This window comes from Lucilia sericata, unplaced genomic scaffold (genome assembly GCF_015586225.1).
Source record: "Lucilia sericata isolate MDLA Ls3-8-SP2 unplaced genomic scaffold, ASM1558622v1 Contig000588F_arrow, whole genome shotgun sequence".
NCBI lineage: Eukaryota > Metazoa > Arthropoda > Insecta > Diptera > Calliphoridae > Lucilia > Lucilia sericata.
Genome location: NW_023994595.1, coordinates 126,438 through 150,199, shown reverse-complemented (window position 1 = coordinate 150,199; position 23,762 = coordinate 126,438). Strand labels below are relative to the sequence as shown.

At 34.7% G+C, this 23,762-nt stretch overlaps 1 pseudogene; it reads right to left on the bottom strand.

The window, feature by feature from the left end:
• Positions 1–2,505: 2,505 nt before the first annotated feature.
• LOC119606468 overlaps positions 2,506–23,762 on the bottom strand; it is a 103,398-nt pseudogene continuing 82,141 nt past the window's right edge.

Genomic DNA, 23,762 nt, shown 5'->3' with positions numbered 1-23,762 from the left:
CTATAGTCTAGTCTATAGTCTAGTCTATAGTCTAGTCTATAGTCTAGTCTATAGTCTAGTCTATAGTCTAGTCTATAGTCTAGTCTATAGTAGTCTATAGTCTAGTCTATAGTCTAGTCTATAGTCTAGTCTATAGTCTAGTCTATAGTCTAGTCTATAGTCTAGTCTATAGTCTAGTCTATAGTCTAGTCTATAGTCTAGTCTATAGTCTAGTCTATAGTCTAGTCTATAGTCTAGTCTATAGTCTAGTCTATAGTCTAGTCTATAGTCTAGTCTATAGTCTAGTCTATAGTCTAGTCTATAGTCTAGTCTATAGTCTAGTCTATAGTCTAGTCTATAGTCTAGTCTATAGTCTAGTCTAGTCTATAGTCTAGTCTATAGTCTAGTCTATAGTCTAGTCTATAGTCTAGTCTATAGTCTAGTCTATAGTCTAGTCTATAGTCTAGTCTATAGTCTATAGTCTAGTCTATAGTCTAGTCTATAGTCTAGTCTATAGTCTAGTCCTGTGGTCGGCAAACTTTTGAGTCGGAAGAGCCAAAATTTACAGTTTACAAAACATATGTTTTAAAAGAGCCACAAAATTGTTGTTTATTAAAACTTTACAAATACTTTATGAATTCACTTCAAAAACATAAATTTGGTTTAATTATCTACAGGACATTCTGCAAGGAATCTTTCTTATAGATTTTTGACTACAAATACTTTTTGAATTTTTATGGGTCATTCGAATGCATTTTTAAACACTCGTTATATAAAAATATAGAAGTTTATTAGAGTGACAGTGTTATCATTTAAAAGGCATTTGGAAACATATCAGGAAATGTAAAAATAACGAAAATAGATGACGCAGCTAATACAGTATAAAGTAATATATTAATTTGGCGGCAATGGAGATAAATAGTTTACCAACCCCAATATTAGGTCCTTTTCAGAAAATGACTAACGATCATAATTGACTTAACAGTAGCAATATAGCGGCGAAATTCAAAATATACAACATTTATAAGAACAAAAATCTATCTTCCAAATTTGATTCTAACGTTCATAACTGTCTTAATAATAGCAGTATTATGACAAAATTCAACACAAACATAACATAAACATAATGACAAAAGGTCTACTTCAGAAAATAACTTTAACGTTCATAACTGATTTAATAATACATATTAGTATAGCGACGCAATTCGACACAAACAAGTATTATAGGAACGAAAATCTCTTTCCAAAATTTTTTAAGGGTCAGTTCATTGTTGACCATACCCCCATGTAAATTCCTCTTCAGGAAATGACTTTAACGATCATAACATGCTTAATAATACCAGCATAGTGGTGAAATTCGTCATAAACAAGTTTATAGGAACAAAAATATCCAGCAAAAACTCTGTAATGGGTTGTACTTCCATAACCACTTACTTTTCAATGACTACTACTTATCGTCTGCATTACTTAGATGTACTCTAGTAATGACTTTCTTATAATCTGATATAGAAGTACTTTATTTTCGGCTTTGTCATATTGTTTGCACATTTTATTTTATTGCGTTTTAAGAATTGTGTTTTACAAAAAATAAAACAAAATTAATTTTGATTGTGAAAACCATTATTTGATGCGCGATAAAATAGCTATGCAGTGGTGCAGTGTGTAGAACATTTGACTGGCTCTTTTTATTATTAAAAAACAAAACAACTTACTCAACAACTGTTTTGTAAGAGAAATTGCAAGTACTTCTTTAACTTCCTATTAGTAAGCGTGCGTAGAAGTACTTGCCTCCAATGACATCACCGTGTTAAAATAATGACTTAAAATGCTAATGAAGAAGTAGTGAAAAGAGGTTTTATTAGCTTTTTAACTCACTACTTTTCAATGTCAGTTTTTCCTGGGTAACTGTGTCCAATCTCTACATTATTAAGTAATTATTTAATTACTATATTTTCAATTTCCAAAAAATATTTTTTAATTGGAAATACACAAAAATTTCGTAATGTATGATCTTGTTTTACATTTTATCTAATGGCACTTCGTAGGAGCGCTCATATACCCCATCGTTTATAAGGAACTTTTCAACTAAAAATTTAAAGAATTAAACATTTTCTTACAATACTAACTTGTTTTAGAAAGTTTGTATCATAACTTGTTGTTTAATGTTTCACAAACGACTCTAAACTTTCATTTGTTAGTTGTCTCACATACAGAAGAATTAAACAAAGTTGAAATGTTGTGTATATTGTAGAAACGTTTGCGAATTGTTTTGTTAGTTTTAACAAACACTGCTCGTTAATCTATTCAGAAATATTTTAATACATGTATATACATATATTTTTTTATAAAATAAAAAAATTGCGTATGAAACTAAAGAGCCATAGCTTCACATCCAAAGAGCCGCATTTGGCTCGCGAGCCGTAGTTTGCCGACCCCTGGTCTAGTCTATAGTTTCTAGGCTCTAGTCGATTCTCTTTCCTTTGTCTTATTTTGTTACAATAATCCTTACCCGGTTTAATATTAATTGCCTGATATATATCAGCACCGGTTTTATTGGAATCTGTATTTGCGTCTTCCGAATATGTTACATTTTGTTATTTGCCTAAAAGGGAGCGTGTGAGAGAAGAAAAAGTGAAAATTTTATTCCAAAAATTTACTACTTGAGCTTAAATAGATAAAAACTATTTACCATAACTATGGCCCACAAATTCTACACCACAAACATGGCTATTTTTATGAGAATCCAAATTTTCATAATGCATTTGATGCAAAATGAAACGATTTCAATTCTAAGAAATAAAAAACACAAAACATAAAAAACGTAAAACAATTAGTTTTCTAAACCCACCTGTATTAAACTAATTAAATTAATATTTAATGATCTATCGGATAAAATGAGGCCCAAGGCAGAGGCCTCGGGTACAGTACGAAAAGATCTTAAGAAATTGCTGGCCTGGCAAGGTGTAGAAGCTAAAAGCAAAGTCCATTAAAATGTTTGTTTTACAGCAATTTATTAATAACAAAACTTACCACTACTTTTATCCAACATATAGAAAAGAAAACCCAATTCACAAGATAAACAAAACTCCTTGGCACAACTTTGATTTAATAATTTCTGGCGCAAAGGTTATATGAAATATAAAATCTGCAACATGGCATTGCATTAGGAATTGGGCAAGGTGGCCTCTAGGCTAGCAAAACAAGTTTGATTGTGTTGTTCGAAATCAAAGTCATGAGTACCCAATTTGGTGTATATCAATTCCACCTTGCGATAACGTCTTGGTATAATTTTCACCCCGGAGTCAGAGGATTTGACCGCATTATTAAGACCATTACCACTGCCTGAACTTAAGCCGGCACCATTTTCCAAAATGTAGGGTATTTGATTATGTCTCAAAGTGCGCGTTTTGGGAGAATAACCAATGGGTCCTTGTATTTTCATGTTATTCAAAACATCCTGTTCAATGGGCTTGGGGCGATATTGATAGCGCAATAATTCTGAGGGCCAGTCGGAAAACCAACGTGATCCGGTTACCAAACGTGGCAATACTATAGACTATAAAGGGAATGTGGTGTCGGTTATGGGTACTATAGGCAACTGCGGTACTGGATCGGCAAATTCGGTGTCACGTGAAAAATTATTGAATTGCGGTTGGGCAGAATTTACTGCTGCTCTGATACTTATATGACCCGACTGATCACCAAACGCCATAACTTGAGACGAAGAACTGACATCAAAACTTAACAAACACTGGTTACCGGTGGTATTTATCTGATACATAGAGACACGCGGTTCACTTAATTCCACCGAATCGACCAATTACACCTGACCATAACTGGAAACGACAGCCAAACGTGAAGCTTGTGAGGGCAAAAACTTTAAGAGTTGTGGATCGAGGAGTTCTTGTATGGGTGATACTAGACGCAACATACGTAAATCATAGACCATTAGAAAACGATCAACGGCCAGAGTACCTTGACGACAACTATAACCACAGGATATTAGATAATTGCTTTGAACATCAAAGTCCGATAAACTGTCGGTATGGGTCTTGATGGTGTGTTCTACATGAAGAGAATTTAGACCGCGCAAGGTAATGGTGTCATAAGGATCGCCAGCAAAAAGAAAACGGGAATTCTGTCTTAACAGAGCTTAAGGCTTCTTTTGTACTGTGATCGTTTTCCTTTCTTTTTGGTGGCTTTTTAGCAATAGGTGAGGAAGATTTCTCTGGTTGTATACGAGTAGACTTACGACAAATAGTGCAGGAAACTTTTTATCACGATTAAAATAAACTAATAACAAAACTATGCCATTTTTATGAAATTGAAATAAAATTTGTTGATAGAAAAAACAAAAACATTTTTATTTTTATATCAGCTGATTTTGACAATACGCTGATTCTAGAACAAAAACAAAATATATGTTGTTTTTGTATTGTTGTATTTGTAGTGATGCAGTCACCTTTCTAAGTGTGCCCTGACCCGATCGTAAACAAAACTCACAGCAAGAGCGTAAAAATACAAAAAATTATCTTCAGTTGCCTAACAGCCACAAAGTATACAGAGGTGTCACTTTTGACATTTAAAAAAGTCTAAAATCAACTTTTGTTTGATTTTGAAATTGTTTGGTGAGAAGAGGTATATAAAATACAGCTAAAAAAAATTATTGAATTCGTTTTGTGCGAAAGAGAGGGAAATAGTTTTTTGCTCGTGACGCCTCTGTATACCCTGTGTAACAGCATTCAACAATGTAGGTTGACTTCGATTTGTTTCAAAAATTGCAAAAACAATTTTTAAAAACTACAACACAATTTGTAAACAAGAGAATTACTTGCAAATACTCGTACACTCCAAAAAAATTTCACTAATGCATAAGAATGAAAACACATAAAAACAGTATTTTAAATACTTTTTTTACACATTTTAAATAAAAAACTTTATCTTTGTGAAGAAATATACATTTTACTTTTCTTTGAATATGTTTTATCCGTAAAATTTACCATTCTACTTGTTATGAAATTTGATCATAACAAGCGTAATTAGGCAATATTTTTTCTAAGTGTTTTTTTAGTATTTTCTCACCACTACAGTAACAGTTTCTTAGCATCTCTCTTTCTGCGCTTGGCTGCTCTGAACTCATCATATTTTTATTAGAACAGAACATTAAGTTTTTGCCAAAGAGATCAGTATCAAATCGAACACGAAAGTAAAACAAACGTTATAGCTTAAGATTTAATTATAAATAAATTAATATTTGAACTTTGAATTAATTAAATTAAAGTGTTTGATTTGGTACCCCTGCATATAGGGGCTCAATCGGGATGTAGCCAAAAACAAAAAGTGATTTGTAAATTATTAAAAATATTGAAACAATTGTTAACACATTTTTTTCCTACAAAGAACATTAAAAGCGAGCAGAGAGATGAACAGAAACTAAATAAAAAAAATTTGAACGCAAAGTAAATGTCATAAAAAAAAGTTTTCTTTTGTGACTACATATCATGTCCACATTTTTATAAATTAACAGTTATAATTGTTCGCTAAAACAAATAAATGAAAAGTAGAAGAACAAAACGACAAAGTGTGGGAAAAGAAAGAACCTGTTTTTAAATAATATTTGTTGCGAGTGATCCGAACCCAAAGTAGAACTGCTGGCACTGTGTTTTGTTTGTGTTCTCTTCTGTTGTTGTCTGGAGTCCAGTTTGTATATTATATCTGGTGTTTTCGTTCCTCATGTTCTTTTGTTTGTTGATTCAGTTTGATTTGTGAGTAGTCCAGTGTGTTAAGCCTGTTGTTTTCTGTGTTTCTGAAATAGAAATAATTTAGTTATTTATATATATAAATGATTTACATGTGTACTTACCATTGATTGTAATCTTTTTTGCACGTCTCGATTTTTATACCCTACACCACTTTAGTGGGGAGGGTATATTGGATTTGTGCTGATGTTTGTAACATACAAAAATATTCGTCCTAGACCCACCTTAAAGTATACCAATCGGCTTAGAATCGTTTTCTGAGTCGATTAAGCTACGTCCGTCTGGCTGGCTGGCTGTCCATGTAAACCTTGTACGCATGTTTTATTTGACCCAAGGACGAAGCCTATTGAAAATGGTTGAAATCAGTCCATTATTCCACCTAGCCCCCATAGAACAGAACCCCCCGAAAAGGGCTTCTGAGCTCATAATTATGTTAAATACACAGATATATCGATAAAATACGGCACAACTAAGTTTTATAGAAGTCTTGGTGACCCTGCCAAATTTCATAAAGATCCCCCCATTTGACCCTAGCTCCCATACAAAGTCCTCTTCAGAAAATTACTTGAATGTCCCAAATTAACTTATAAACACAAATATCGCGATGAAATTCAGCACAATAAAATATTATGTAAATTAAATATATTCACAAAATTTTATCGGGCTTGGTCCATATTTGCCCCTAGCCCCCATATAAAGCCTCTTTCAGAAAATTAGTTTTTCATCCATAAATTGCTTAAATGTATCGGAACAATGGAATATTGAAGATAAATGCTTTATTATGAAAAATAAATCACATATAATATTCATAAATGGTGTAGGGTATCATATGGTCGGCCACGCCCGACTATACTTTCTTACTTGTTATACCCTACACCACTTTAGTGGGGAGGGTATATTGGATTTGTGCTGATGTTTGTAACATACAAAAATATTCGTCCTAGACCCACCTTAAAGTATACCAATCGGCTTAGAATCGTTTTCTGAGTCGATTAAGCTATGTCCGTCCGTCCGTCCGTCTGGCAGGCTGGCTGGCTGGCTGGCTGGCTGGCTGGCTGTCCATGTAAACCTTGTGCGCAAGGTACAGGTCGCAATTTTCAAGATAATTGGATGAAATTTGGCACGCACGTTTTATTTGACCCAAGGACGAAGCCTATTGAAAATGGTTGAAATCGGTCCATTATTTCACCTAGCCCCCATAGAACAGAACCCCCCGAAAAGGGCTTTTGAGCTCATAATTTTGTTAAATTTACAGATATATCGATAAAATGCGGCACAACTAAGTTTTATAGAAGTCTGGATGACCCTGCCAAATTTCATAAAGATCGGGCCCCATTTGACCCTAGCTCCCATACAAAGTCCCCTTCAGAAAATTACTTGAATGTCCCAAATTAACTTATAAACACAAATATCGCGATGAAATTTAGCACAATAAAATATTATGTAAATATAAATATATTCACAAAATTTTATCGGGCTTGGTCCATATTTGCCCCTAGCCCCCATATAAAGCCTCTTTCAGAAAATTAGATTTTCATCCATAAATTGCTTAAATGTATCGGAACAAGGGAATATTGAAGATAAATGCTTTATTATGAAAAATAAATCACATTTAATATTCATAACTGGTGTAGGGTATCATATGGTCGGCCACGCCCGACTATACTTTCTTACTTGTTTTAATGTCTTTTTGTTTGTTTGTTGGAGTGAATTTGTTTTAATTGCATGTTCTGTGTTGTTTTTTTCTTCTTGCATATTTGTCATGTGTTTGGTTGTGTGTCAGCTGTTCGGTGTAGAAACGCCTTTACTATAATGTAGTAACGCGGAGAAAAGGCGTAAAGCACAGGGATGCATTTTCTGGAATGGAAAATAATAATTTTGGCGGATTTTGAAAATAAGAATAAATTATGAATGAAAATAATATTTGCTAATTTTTATGGGAGCCTGTTACCACCTTAATTGCGGACGAAGCTCTGGATGATGTTTATGGGTCAGGAGGAATAGGAAATATGTAGGTTCATAACATATAGGAGAAAATCATATAAATATAATATAAATTAGAGTTGACAACTGAGAATAAACCTAAGAAGAAAAAAAAAAGAGCTCCCCGTCTTGTAATACACAGTCGAAGCCAAGCCATACTTCACTCAAAGGAACCCCAAGTCAGAATCCTGAGAGTAAGGGTGACAACGCCAAGATAGATATCCCGAAGACGACCACGTCGGCGAAATCAACCTCGAAGGTAAGGGTATCGCAAAAGAAACCCCGAAAAGCGAGGAAAGATAGGCTTGACAGTGGAAAAGAGCCGCCATCTTACGCCAAAGTTGCCAAAATAAGACACCGGGACGATCCCTTTTATGCAGTTTACGATGCCGGTAATCTGGCAGGCAAAATTCCAACAGAGTAAGGTAGAAGATCTGGTGAACAATAAGATAGTGGACCACGCAATCGCTTCAAAGGGCAAACAACCAATAGAGTGCGTGAGCTGCGAGTTCAGAATGGGCGTGATGTTGTTGAGGTTGGCATCTCACCAATGTGTGAGCACCCTAAAGAACTTGGTGGAAAGTATCCCTCCACCCTGGAACGGTGCTAAGCTGGGACTGGCAAAGAAGAGCGAGCTTCTGGTGCTCTTAAAGTCCACTGTCTACATAAAAGGATGGGACAGTAAACTGGCTAATGAACGTATACTGGAAATTCTTGGTGGTCAAAATGCTGAGCTGGCCGTGGAAAAATGGGACGTCTTTTACAGGAAAGAAGAACCTGAGGAAACTTTATTTGTAATAGGTATCGACCAGAAATTTATGGCTAGTCTTGCCAAGAATAAAGGTAGGGCTTACTTCGCCTCTAAAGCTGTCATATTCAAAATTGGGAAGGTGCCGATTGGAAGGGCTGTTACAACAAGCCTCGAAAAGGACACTAAAATACCTAAGACCACAGCATCAGTAGCAACTACTGATAACGTTAGGGAGTCAAATCCTAAAAGCGAGGATGATACCACTAACTCGCCAAAAGAAGGTGCAGCTGCTCTTTCCAAAATTGGGGAGGTGCCGATTGAAAGGGATGTCAAAACCGGCCCCGATAAGGACACTAAAACACCTAAGACGGTACTCAAAGCATCATTAGCAAGTACTGGTAATTTTGAGGAGTCAAATCCTAAAAGCGAGGAGGAAATCACTCACTCGCCAGAAGACAGAACAGCAGTGCTGTCCAAAATTGGGAAAATGTCGATTAAAAAGACTGCTCTTCCTATGCCTGATAAGGACACCGCAGTGCCATCAATGGTACCCACTGCATCAATAGCCACTTCAGGTTACCCGGAGCAGTCAAATCCAACGAGCGGGGATGTGATCACCAGCTCGCTGGAAGACAGTTTAAATGGATGACAATGATTGAGGTCTCGATCGAGAACATGTATCTTATGTCACAAGAATTTATGTTTTCTCCTCTAAACAGGATTATCCACATCGGAAGCAACAGTACTGAAGCAAGGTCGTGGCAACATATACCTTGCATCTGTTTACCTGCCTTTCGATTCTCCGACACTACCACCAACGTCGGAGCTGATGAAACTGGTCGAAGAGGCACAAAGGCAAAATAAGAAAATTGTAATAGGTTATGATGCCAACTCCCACCATGTAGCTTGGGGTAGTACAAACACCAATCGCAGGGGACAAGCCCTTATGGATTTCCTTAATACTAAAGACTTGATCACATCGAACTTAGGTAATAAAGCTACCTTCGTCAATAGAATCAGAGAAGAAGTATTAGATATAACTGTATGATCAGAAGAGCTTATAAACGAAATTCAGGATTGGAGAGTTTCGGACGAGCACTCCTTTTCTGACCATCGGTACATAAGATTCAAAATACTACGGCCGCCACTAAAGCCGATAAAGTTTCGGAATAAGTCTAAAACTAATTGGACAATGTTCGGTTCCTTACTAAAGAACCGTTTATGTCAGAACACTTTTCAATGTCGAAATAAAGAGGACATAGACGCCAAAGTAGAAATGCTCACAAGTGCCTTGGTTGAATCGTTCGAGGACAGCTGCCCTCTGCGAGAGCGGAGATCTGCCCAGGAGAAACCGTGGGTAACCGGGTAGATTCGGAACCTTGGTAAGACTCTTCGCAAACTATTTAACCGGGCACGGCGTAAAAAGACCGCAGTATACTGGGATGAGTATCGTAGTAAACTTGGTGAATATAAGAAAATTGTTTGTAAAGCCAAACGAGACTCCTGGAAACTTTTCTGTGAAAAGGTAGACAGTGTAAATGACGTATCGAAGATAAAAAATTCCTATCCAAAACTCATGTCCAACCAGAATCTATGGTCGATGATACGGGCAGGAGGTTGGAGGATATGGAGGAGACAATGAAACTCCTAATGGACTCTCATTTTCCACCCGGTTATTGGAGGAAGGGGAGGCTAACACGGAAATTGTAATTACATCTGATATGGTTAAAGGGGCAATCAAGAGCTTCGCTCCCTATAAAGCTGCAGGGCCGGATGGCATTTTCCCGGCACTCTTACAGATGGAGGCGGGACTGGTTTCCGTACATCTGTCTCAGATATTCACTGCATGCTTAAAATTCACATATACCCCCATTAAATGGCAGGATGCAAGGGTAATATTTATACCTAAACCAGGGAAATCTAGCTATTCGACACCTAAGTCTTATCGACCGATAAGTCTTACGTCCTTCCTACTTAAACCTTTGGAACGGATAGTTGATAGTATGGTGAAAAGCAGTATACCCGACAAAGACATAAAATTTAAGCAGCATGCTTAAATTTAGGGACGATCGGTGGAAACCGCTTTAAACGAAGTTGTCCACTACATAGGTGCATCCTTTGATAGCAAACTGTATACACTGGCGGTATGCAAATTACTTGTGTAGAAGAACTGAGGTGGCTCTGAATACGGCCTTGAGCTGGGCTCAACCGAGAGGCTTCAATGTTAACCCGGCAAAAACGGAAATCTGTCTTTTCACAAGAAAGACAAAAATTTCTACGTATACTGAACCTTGCTTCCTTGGCAAGAAGATACCAGTGACAGACAAAGTTAAGTACTTAGGTGTAATCCTCGACCGGAAATTAAAATGGAGATACCACATAGAGGATAGGATCAACAAGGCTCATCGGTGCTGGGCGATATGTAGGAGAACTATAGGCGTGAAATGGCTTTATAAAATTGTAATTAGACCAATTCTAGCTTACGTTTACGAACTGGCCAAAAGCGGTTATAGGACAGGTCATCAATGTATTCTGGACATATTGGAAGGTTATACACAATCATCGGACGTGCCTGATCGTATACCAGACACAGAATATGTCGGAAACTTTGAAACGCTGATCCCAGATAGAATGTCTTGGTCATGCGGAACATTAGAGCAAATACCATTAGGAATCCGTTGTTACACGGATGGCTCTAAATTGGGGGGCAAAGTGGGGCTGGGTTTCTATATTCAAGACCCAGAAACAGAAATATAGCACCGTTTACCAAATCATAACACAAGCTTCCAGGCAGAAGTACGAGCAATAACGGAATGCGTAAATTGGATTAGAATAAATATGGCGCCCACAGCGCTTAATATATTTACCGACAGCCAGAAGGCAATTAGGGCGATATCAGGCGATAGAACTAAATCTAAGACCGTATTGGATTGTAAGAAAACTTTAACTGAATACTCTCCCAGAGGTAAGGTTCACATCATATGGGTACCTGCCCACTCGGGAGTAGTCGGTAACGAAAGGGCGAATGTAATAGCTTTAAAGGGAAGGGAGCTCGAGGCAGTTAACCTGACAAACGCAAAACCATTCGACGCAACAAAAGCTGAACTAAAAATATGGGTGAGAGAATCCCATAAGGCCTCTTGGAATAATGAAACAGTGGGTAGAACCACGAAGATCCTATTGGGTGACCCTGATGAGAGCAAGACGAAAAATCTCCTCAAAATGAGCAAGTCTGAAGTTACTATGATGGTACGTATTCTGAGTGGACACACAGGACTACGAGCACATCTATGCAAAATTGGACGTGCGGATTCAGACGAATGTAGAGCATGTGGAGAGGACAGTGAAACTCTGGAGCACTTTCTTTGCCACTGCCAGGCATTCGTCGAAGTTAGATCCAAGTATCTTGGAAGTGATGTTATTCCGGAAATAACATTCCTGACTAACACTGATTGGAAGATTCTTCGAAATTACGTTCAGGAAACTGAGTTTCTGAACACTGAAAAATAATTCTTTCAGTTTTTTTTTTTTCATGATAAGGAGCGCATAACAGGCCCGATAGTGGCCTAGGTGTATTTCTTCGGATTTGATGTAGTATACATCCTCCTATCGACCTACCTACCCTACCTACCTAATATAAATAAGGCTGAAAAAAACAAGTAAGAAATTATAATCGGGCGAGGCCGACCATATAATACCCTACACCTTTGACAAAAATATAATGTGATTTAGTTGCCATAATAAAGCATTTAAGTTGAATTGTACCTTGCCTTAGATATACATACTTAAGCCGTTTATTGTTGAATAAAATTGTGGACATTTAAGTGAAGCTTTTCATAGGGGCTAGGGTCATATGAGAACCTAATATTATGGAATTCGTGGGGGTCATCAAGTCTTGTATACAACTTGGTTATTGCAGCTTTTTGTCGAGATATGAGTATATTAAACATAATTATGAACTTAAAAGCCCTATTCGGCGGGTTCAGTTGTATGGGGGCTAGGTGAAATAATGGACCGATGTAAACCATTTTCAACAGGCTTCGTCTACGATACCATAAAAGATCATGTGCCAAATTTCATTGAATTATCTGCAAAATTGCGACCTGTAGTTTGATTACAAGGATTACAAGCCCTATTGGGGGGTTCAGTTGTATGGGGGCTAGGTGAAATAATGGACCGATCTTAACCATCAATAGGCTTCGTCCCTGGGACAATAGAAGATCATGTACCAAATTTCATTGAATTATCTTCAAAATTGCGACCTGTAGTTTGATTACAAGGTTTACATGGACGGACGGACATAGCTAAATCGACTCAGAAAATGATTCTGAGCCGATTGGTATACTTTAAGGTGGGTATAGGACCAATATTATTGTGCGTTACAAACATCAGCAGAAACCCAATATACCCTCCCCACTAAAGTGGTGTAGGGTATAAATAGAATATTTAAATATATATTTTAAATAAACAAATGTATATACTTACAGTTAACGGTAGGAAAACTGGCAACATAGGATTTTCTAGTAAATAGCGATAATCTCGCGAAAGACAAAGTAGTTTGGTAGTTGAAAAGCAAAAGAAAAATCATAAGCGATATTAACGTCAAATAACAAAGACGTTAAAAGTTAAATTAATCTTTGATTTTTTTCTGTGTGGTTACTAATTTAATATTTTTGTGGTGACAATTATAAAAGAAAGATTAATATGGAAACGTAAGTGTGTTATATAAATTTTTGTGATAAAACGTCGTCCTGATTTAATTTTTTTTATCATTTGACTCAGCTGGCTATTATCAGGAAGATGGTTGGATTAATTGACACCTTCCAAAACCACATAGACCACATATTTATAATAGCCAGGTAACCTACTTTGATTCTTTTAAATATAAAGATAAGATTATGTTAAACACTTAAAGTGGCTTAAAATTTATTGAATTGTGAAATACAAATAACTCATCTGTGTTTTTAAACAAAATCCGTAAATAAGATCTTGAAAGAAAACGTCAAGAAAGATCAGGAGTAGATTTTTTTAAAAGGGAGAATTTTTAACATTTAATATCAAGTCTTGATGCAGAAGAGAACTGGGAAGAATACACATGGATAACAATATCCCAAAATATAGATTATGTTTAAATTAAGTGTAGTCGTGTTTCGGTGAACCAAGTTTATAAGTGTCGCGTTGAATGTACTAGTTGATGTGTGTGTGTGCTGTCTATTTATGTGTTTATACACTTATCCCTCGATCGTCGCGATTTAAACGAGAATCGTGAATCTAGAGCCCAAGTAACGCGGTAGTTATTTAGAATTTTCCCGTATAGTGACAGGTATTATACGACCTCAGAAAGCTCTTTTAGGTATTAGTAAAATTATAGAAATCGTCAAAACCAAAATTTGAGGAAGGAAAATTAACTTGTGCGCTAGATAGACAAAAAATATATTTTTTTAATTGAATCTACGATGATAGCTGTTAATAGTAATGTTATATGCGAGGAAAAAATGTATCATAAGTATCCATATTTGTTTCGTTAATAATTGTTATTTACCTTAATATAAGTTAAGAAACGTTAAATTGTATTTTAATAAACGATGTGATTGTTGTTCTTGAAATATAATATTTTCTATATTGGTTATTCAGCTAGGTGCGGGTGATGATGGATTGGTAAGTGAAGGAAGTCAAGGGGATTTGGGTCGCTAGCCTAAATTAGATGTGGATGCAGCTGCGACAAGGTTGGGAGGGCAGAAGAGACGAACAGCTGTCTCGGAATCTCTTTATGTGGTTGTTTTGGTTTATTTAGTTTCTGTAGCTTGTTTATTGTAGTTTTCTTTTCTTTGTTTACTGTTCGGTTCTGTGCCTGGTAAGCAGGGTTGGGACCACCTGAGATCATTAACATGCTCCATAGTCAGAAACCTCGCCAGGGAACACGTTCCGTAACATATAGAGACCGTGTAAAGGAAAAAAACAATGTATGCATCAACATACACATGTGTGGAGAAACGGTTCATAATTTGTATATGTGAAGAAAATGAACTAAAAGGAGAATCAACTATCTTAGAGTGCCGAGCAGTGTGACCAGGTCTCAAAAATTATTGCAGCTAAATCCTATCCAAAATAATGCTAAACAAGTAAGAAAGTATAGTCGGTCGTGGCCGACCATATGATACCCTACACCATTTATGAATATTATATGTGATTTTTTTTTCATAATAAAGCATTTATCTTCAATATTCCATTGTTCCGATACATTTAAGCAATTTATGGATGAAAAACTAATTTTCTGAAAGAGGCTTTATATGGGGGCTAGGGGCAAATATGGAACAAGCCCGATAAAATTTTGTGAATATATTTATATTTATATAATATTTTATTGTGCTGAATTTCATCGCGATATTTGTGTTTATAAGTTAATTTGGGACATTCAAGTAATTTTCTGAAGAGGACTTTGTATGGGAGCTAGGTCAAATGGGGCCCGATCTTTATGGAATTTGGCAGGGTCACCAAGACTTTTATAAAACTTAGTTGTGCCGTATTTTATCGATATATCTGTATATTTAACATAAATATGAGCTCAGAAGCCCTTTTCGGGGGGTTCTGTTCTATGGGGGCTACGTGAAATCATGGACCGATTTCAACCATTTTCAATAGGCTTCGTCCTTGGGTCAAATAAAACGTGCGTGCCAAATTTCATCCAATTGCGACCTGTACCTTGCGCACAAGGTTTACATGGACAGCCAGCCAGACGGACGGACGGACGGACGTACATCGCTTAATCGACTCAGAAAGCGATTCTAAGCCGATTGGTATACTTTAAGGTGGGACGAATATTTTTGTATGTTACAAACATCAGCACAAATCCAATATACCCTCCCCACTAAAGTGGTGTAGGGTATAATTAAAAATTTATATTTTTCAGTCTTTATACATACATATATGTAAATAGATATGTCTTTATATATAAATACACTAGCTATACCCTGTGTGCTTTGCTACCCTAAAAGGAATATGTATAAATAAATACCAGATTTATTATATGTAACATATGAAAGATGTCAAGCAAATTATTGCAAGTTCGCCAGTTTCTATCTATCGCCAATTTCTATCTATCTATAAAAAATTTGAATAATATAAGAGTTTCCAATATGCACGAAATTTTGTATTTAATTCATATATGTTGTGCCAAGCCACCCATTGAAAGTCCGCCCGTTATGCTCTAAATGTTCACAAAAAGTTCAAAGTTCTCCAAGTAAAATTTGAAGATTCTAGCTCTAATAGTTTCTCAGATATACGAATTTTTCTATTTGATTCATGTGGGGGCTTCAAGACCCCCCAGATGAAAGACCGCTTTTTTCCTCCAAAATGTTCAAATGAATATTTAAGTTCTTCGTGCAAAATTTGAAGAATTTAGTTCCATTAATTTTCCAGATAAACGAATTTTTGTCTTTAATTAATATAGGAGGTGCCGCTCCCCTCATGGGTAGTCCGCCAATTTATTACCCAAAATGTTTTGATGGAGGTTAAAGTTTTTCGTGCAAAATTTTAAGATTCTAACTGTAATAGTTTCCAAGATAAACGTATTTTTGTATTTAATTTATATGGGAGGTGCCACGTGCAAAGTTTTAAGAATTTAGTTCTATTAGTTTCCCAGATCAACGAATTTTTGTTTTTAATTAATATGGGAGGTGCCGCTCCCCTCATGGGTAGTCCCCCAATTTATTACCCAAAATGTTTACATGGATGTTAAAGTTCTTCGTGCTAAATTTTAAGAATTTAGTTATATTAGTTTCCCAGATAAACGAATTTTTGTGTCTAATTTATATGGGAGGTGCCACGCCCCCTAATGCTAGTCCGCCTACTTTTTGTCCTAAATGATCATATTGACACTAAAGTGGCTCCGAAAAAATTTGAGGACTCTAACTGTTATATTATCTCAAATATACGGATTTTATATTTTCTTAATGTGGGCGTGGCTCATCGCCCACTTCAATTTTCGAAATAAAAAGTAGCCTATTACCTATTCCAGACATGCCGGAATACGCTGTGAAAATTTCAAGAAAATCGGTTCAGCCGTTTAGTAGTCTATAACGTTCAAACATACAAACATACAAACAAACACACATTCATTTTTATATATATAGATAAAACAATTTTGGACAAAAGCAATCATTAATTCATGTAACATTTTATGTATTTTATATATTCTTAAATGCGATAAAAAAAAAAAAAAAAAAAAATTGCTATTTAATAGCATTTGTACTTCACAAATAAATTAGTTTTAACAAAAATAAAAATTTTTAGCTACATATTAAATACTTCATCTCTTTCTGAGGCCTCTGTTATAATATTATATACATTATCGGACAAAATAAAGTGCAAAAGTACTCATGCTATATTCTTTCAGCGAAAAATCTGTTAAATGATTATTAAATAATGAAAATTTATTTAAATTCATTTAGTTAATATACAATGCTACAAAAATAAAATGTTTCTGTATAATATTTAAAATTAAAGTAAATTCACTTTTTTGTCGGACAAAATAAAGTGTAAATTTTATATATCATTATTAAAATTTCTTGTATATCAAAATTTTTTATCTATTTTGGTTCTGATTTGAATATTTGGATCTACTTAAGCCATTTTGTCAATTTTTTTACCATTATTATTCCCAGTCGCCTTCTCCTCCCTTTGTTTTCCCGCATACGATTATTAGGGCGGTGCTCTGAACAGGAGATTCCAATTTTCCGGTGTTTTTCCTACATTAATGTTATTTTTTAACTTTATCAAGTACTTAAGCTTATTATCTTGCCGTGATATAAAGTTGCCCAAGTCCACTGATCTTTAGATTTGAGTGTAATATGCTCACGTAGTGTTCACTAGACTTTTCTGAATACATTTCCCGTAGATTCCCCACACCTAACGTTAAAAATTTAACACATACGAAGAGTCAACTGACCCATATCTTGAATCTTCCTCCAACTTATTTAAAAGCCGGAAAGTTTCTTCCGATTTTAGTATTTAATTTTGTGTTTTTTAGCCGTGATATAAAGTTGCCCAAGTCCACTGATCTTTAGATTTGAGTGTAATATGCTCACGTCGTGTTCACTAGACTTTTCTGAATACATTTCCCGTAGGTTCCCCACACCTAACGTTAAAAATTTAACACATACGAAGAGTCAACTGACCCATACCTTGAATCTTCCACCAACTTATTTAAAAGCGCGGAAAGTTTCTTCCGATTTTAGTATTTAATTTTGTATTTTTTAGCTCAAATTTATGTAGTTGGTCAGATGAGTTCCTATTTGTATCGAAAAATTTAAAATGTCGACAATGAGTGAGAGGTAAGCCATTTAATATACAAAACTTGAAAAACAATACCCTGGTTTTTAAACATTGGCGTGAAGGGCAATCAGTATTGGTACATTATTGAAATTTAGGAGCGGGAATCTTAGTGAAAATGGAGTAAGTAATTACAAATGAGCAATACACGAGCATATTTAATAAAAATCCTGAAATAAATGGCGTAAAATGGTCTTGGGAGACTTCATGTCTCAACAGATTCATGACTTCAAACACACAACAAAAATTCTGATGAAGTAGTGAATAAAAATGGATTCATTTTGAAAATAATCATATGCGGAAAAACAAGAGGAAGGAAAGGCGATTGGGAATAATAATGGTAAACAAGTAAGAGTGTTATATTCGGCTATGCCGAATCTTATATACCCACCATCAAATCACTGCCATAAAAATAAACTTTGATATTTTGAATATTTTATTTTTATATATCGATACTAATGTGAACATCAGGGTAATATTTGAAATAGTTCTCTTAATGGGGATTCAACTATTGACAGTGAAGATTTCGGATTTGACGGTAGGAAGATTTCAGTTCCTTACTTATTTCAAATTTTATAGTTCTACTTATATTTTTAGGCCAGTAATGAACATTAAAGTAATTTTCTTAAAGGGACCTTGTACAGGGTTAGGGTTAATTATGGACCGATCCTCATAAAATATGGTAAAAAGATTTTAGCTTAAAATTAGTTTATGTCGAATTGCATTGCGGTATTCGTATTTTCAGCCAATTAAAGTAATTTTCTTAAGGGGACCTTATATGGGGCGTAAGACTAATTATGAACCGAACATCCTTAAATCTCGTAGAACGATTTTTATTTATACAAATCATATTTGTGTATAATTTCCAGCCAGTAATGAGCGTTGTAAAAATTTTCGGTGGGGTAATTATGAACTGATCTTCATAAAAATTGGTAGAGAGATTTCGGTTCCTATAGGACTTATCAGTGTCGAATTTCATCGCTGTACTCGCATTTTTAAGCCAGTAATGAGCGTTAGAGTATTTTTGTCTAAATGGGGGGTAGGGTCAATTATGGGCCGACCCCCACAACATTTTGTAGAGAGATGTTAGCTCATACAAAACTAGTTTATGTCGAATTTCATTGATCTACTAGTATTTTTAAGCCAGTATTTAGTTTTAAAGTCATTTTCTGAAGTGGCCTTATATGGGGGATGGTCTATTACAGACCGATCCTCGTAAAATTTTGTAGAACCATCTTGGTTCATACAGGTCATGTTTATAACGAATTTCATCGCTTTACTCATTTTTTAGGCCAGTAATGAGCGTTAAATTATTTTTCTGATGGGGACCTTATATGTGGGGGGGGGGGGGGTCAATTAAGGACCGATCCACAAAAAATTTGGTTAAGAGAATTTGGATCTGAAAGAACTTACTTGAGTCGAATTTCATTGCTATACTCGTATTTTTACGCCAGTAATGAGCGTTAAAGTAATTTTATGGAGGGGACCTTATATGGGGGATAGGGTCAATTATGGACCGATCCATATAAAATTTGGTGGAAAGATTTTGGCTCCTAAGGTACTTACTTATGTCAAATTTCTTTGCTATACTCGTATTTTTACGCCAATAATGAGCGATAAAGTCATTTTCTGAAGGGAACATTATATGGAGGGTAGGGTAAATTATGGACCGATCTACATAAAATTTGGTAGAGAGATTTTGGCTAGTATAAAACATACTTCTGTTAAGTTTCACCGCTATAGTCGTAATTTTAAGCCAGTAATGAGCGTTAAAGTAATTTTTTGGAGGGGACCTTATATGGGGGATAGGGTCAATTATGGACCGATCCGCATAAAATTTAATGGAAAGGTTTTGGCTCATATAACACATACTTATATCAAATTTCATCTCAATACTCGTATTTTTACGCCAATAATGAGCGTTAAAGTCATTTTCTGAAGGGGACTTTATATGGGGCGTAGTGTCAATTATGGACCGATCCACATAAAATTTCGTGGAGAGATATTGGCTTGCTTGAAACCTATGTATGTCGAATTTCATCGCTATATTTGTATGTTTAAGCCAGTAATCAGCATTATAGTCATTTTAAAAAGGGGACCTTATATGGGGGGTAGGGCCAATTGTGGTGCTATTTCCGCCGTAATTCAGAATTTTATTTCGGTAGTCAAAAAATCGACTTATGCGAAATTTTGTGGCATTTGCTTCATAAACAACGAATTTGTGAATGTTTGAAGCTCTTTATACAATATGCCGGGGGGTACATTTGTATGGGGGCTATGTGAAATCGTTGACCGATTTTGCCCATTTTCAATACCAAACATTTCTGATCAATAAGAAATATTTTGGGAAAATTTCATCTCAATATCTCTTTTTTTGTGGACGCTATCGTGCCAACAACAGACAGACGGACAGACGGACGGACATAGCTAGATCGTCTTAGAATCTTACGAGGTTCCAGAATATATATACTTTATGGGGTCTGTGAACAATATTTCGATGTGTTACACACGGAATGACAAAATCAAAATTACCATAATGGTTTAAGTAGATCCAAATATTCAAAACAGAACCAAAATAGATAAAAAATTTTGATATACAAGAAATTTAAATAATGATATATAAAATTTACACTTTATTTTGTCCGACAAAAAAGTGAATATACATTAATTTTTAACGTTATACAGAAAAGTTTTAAGTACAATAATTTTTTTTATTGTTATTTTTGTAGCATTGTATATTAACTAAACGAATTTAAAAAAATTTTCTATATTCAATAATCATTTAACAGATTTTTCGCTGATAGAATATAGTATTAGTAGTTTTGCACTTTATTTTGTCCGATAGTGTATATTTGTATCACATTTTTGGATTAATTCTTTAGTTATTTGAAAACTTTGGCAGCATTTATTCAATCTTTTCAATCCACATCTTATATAGAGGAGTGAATTCATTGTTTTTAATATCATTCTATTTCTTATTTTATTTTTTAAAAGATTCATTCCGCTAAATACACGTTCAACTTCTGCATTACTAAATGGCAAAACTAAAAATTTCATAACAAAACCGGACAAATCCTTGAAGGGATTTTCATTCACAGCATTCTTGTATTCATATACTTGTATCCAAAACTCAACAGTTGTCTTCTGATTTTCCCACTCATATGAAGTTAATTTTTGCCATTGCAATTCTAAAGTTGTCTTCTTCTTTGAAATTTTCATATAATTTACTTTTATTTATTTTTAAACTATTGTCAACAGCAAAAAAGTTAATATTTTTTAAACTTAACAAATGTTTGGGTAATTTTAGCCTTAATTAACTATTAACTCTGCTACGAAATTTCTACATATTATTCTAATTTCTTTTTCAGTTTCAGAATTTATGTTTGTTGATGGTATAGGTATATAAAATTTTTTTTTTCTAAGGATGAAGTTAAAGGATCAAAATATTCAGATTTTAAAACTATTTGAGATGAAAGATTTTTTAAAATTCTGAGAATAAGAGTGTAGGATCGGCGTCATTACTTTCAAACATTTTATTTACTTTTTGTATATCTTCTTCTTCTATATATATAAAATTCTAACGTTACTGACTGACTGACTGATTCACTGACTGATTCATCATCGCACAGCCTTAACGGTTGAAGCTAAAGAGCTGAAATTTGGACAGGAGGTTGGTCTCCCGCCAAATAGATCCACTAAGACGGGATTTTTGGAAATTCGAATGTTTAGGGGGTAAAAAAGGGTAAAAACGGGTAAATTCGGTAACCTTATATCTCCTAAACTAGAAAAGATACAAAAACAGTTTAATGCTTATCGCCGTTCATTTAAAAAATAAACGGACAGGTGTCTGGTACTTTTTTAAAATTCGGCCCCTTTAGGGAATAAACGGGTAAAAACTGTATTTTGGTACTTTTTTCGCACCCCATGTATCTTTTAAACCAGTGCACATTCAAAAAATATTTTTGACTCCTTCATAACTTAACGAAAAAATAAAAATATGAATTTAGTACTTTTTGGATATTCGGACATTTAAGGGGTTAAAATTGTACCTATTTTTGGTACTTTTTTCATAAAACATTGTTTTTGGTTTATTAACTTATACATATGAATACATAATAACGGGCTCCCACTACGATGTTGCAACTTTTTGGAATAGAATTTTTATTTCGTTAATGGGGAGGAAAAAGTAACAAAAGGGGTAAAAACGGGAAATTTGATTTTATTCAACCACAATGATCCAATTTAGATAAAATTTTTAAATTTAGAAACACTAAATATCCTAATGGGGTGTTATTTGGAACCCCGGTATCAAGTGATATTTTTTGGTACTTTTCATTCTCCAACTGGTCCTTTTTGAGTTTTCTATGATATTGAAATAGAAACATGAAATTAATAATAAAGGGACTTTTCGCTACTTTTTCGTTCTACACAGGTACTTTTTTGAGTTTTCTTTAAAATTAAACCTAGAAACATGAAATTAAGCATGTAGAGCTCGGAGTAAATGAGAATCTATAAAATGGGACTTTTTGGTACTTTTTCGTTCTTCAAAAGGTACTTTTTGAATTTTCTATAATATTGAACCTAGAAACATGAAATTAAACATGTAGAGACCGGAGTAAATGAGAATCTATAAAAGGGGACTTTTTGGTACTTTTTCGTCCTTCGACTGGTACTTTTTGAGTTTTCTATAAAATTTAACCTAGAAACATGAAATTAAGCATGTAGAGCCCGGAGTAAATAAGAATCTATAAAAGGGGACTTTTTGGTACTTTTTCGTCCTTCGACTGGTACTTTTTGAGTTTTCTATAAAATTTAACCTAGAAACATGAAATTAAGCATGCGGAGGCCTAGTTAATGAGAATCTATAAAAGGGGACTTTTTGGTACTTTTTCGTCCTTCGACTGGTACTTTTTGAGTTTTCTATAAAATTTAACCTAGAAACATAAAATTAAGCATGTAGAGCCCTTAGTAAATGAGAATCTATAAAATGGAACTATTTGGTACTTTTTCGTCTTTCGACTGGTACTTTTTGAGTTTTCTATAAAATTTAACCTAGAAACATGAAATTAAGCATGTAGAGCCTGGAGTAAATGAGAATCTATAAAAGGGGACTTTTTGGTACTTTTTCGTCCTTCGACTGGTACTTTTTGAGTTTTCTATAAAATTTAACCTAGAAACATGAAATTTAGCATGTAGAGCCCTTAGTAAATGAGAATCTATAAAAGGGGACTTTTTGGTACTTTTTCGTCTTTCGACTGATACTTTTTGAGTTTTCTATAAAATTTAACCTAGAAACATGAAATTAAGCATGTAGAGCCCGGAGTAAATGAGAATCTATAAAAGGGGACTTTTTGGAACTTTTTCGTCTTTCGACTGGTACTTTTTGAGTTTTCTATAAAATTTAACCTAGAAACATGAATTTAAGCATGTAGAGCCCAGAGTAAATGAGAATCTATAATAGGGGACTTTTTGGTACTTTTTCGTCTTTCGACTGATACTTTTTGAGTTTTCTATAAAATTTAACCTAGAAACATGAAATTAAGCATGTAGAGCCCGGAGAAAATGAGAATCTATAAAAGGGTACTTTTTGGAACTTTTTCGTCTTTCGACTGGTACTTTTTGAGTTTTCTATAAAATTTAACCTAGAAATATGAATTTAAGCATGTAGAGCCCAGAGTAAATGAGAATCTATAATAGGGGACTTTTTGGTATTTTTTCGTCCTTCGACTGGTACTTTTTAAGTTTTGTATAAAATTTAACCTAGAAACATGAAATTAAGCATGTAGAGCCCAGAATAAATGAGAATCTATAATAGGGGACTTTTTGGTACTTTTTCGTCCTTCGACTGGTACTTTTTGAGTTTTCTATAAAATTTAACCTAGAAACATGAAATTAAGCATGCGGAGGCCTTAGTTAATGAGAATCTATAAAAGGGGACTTTTTGGTGCTTTTTCGTACTT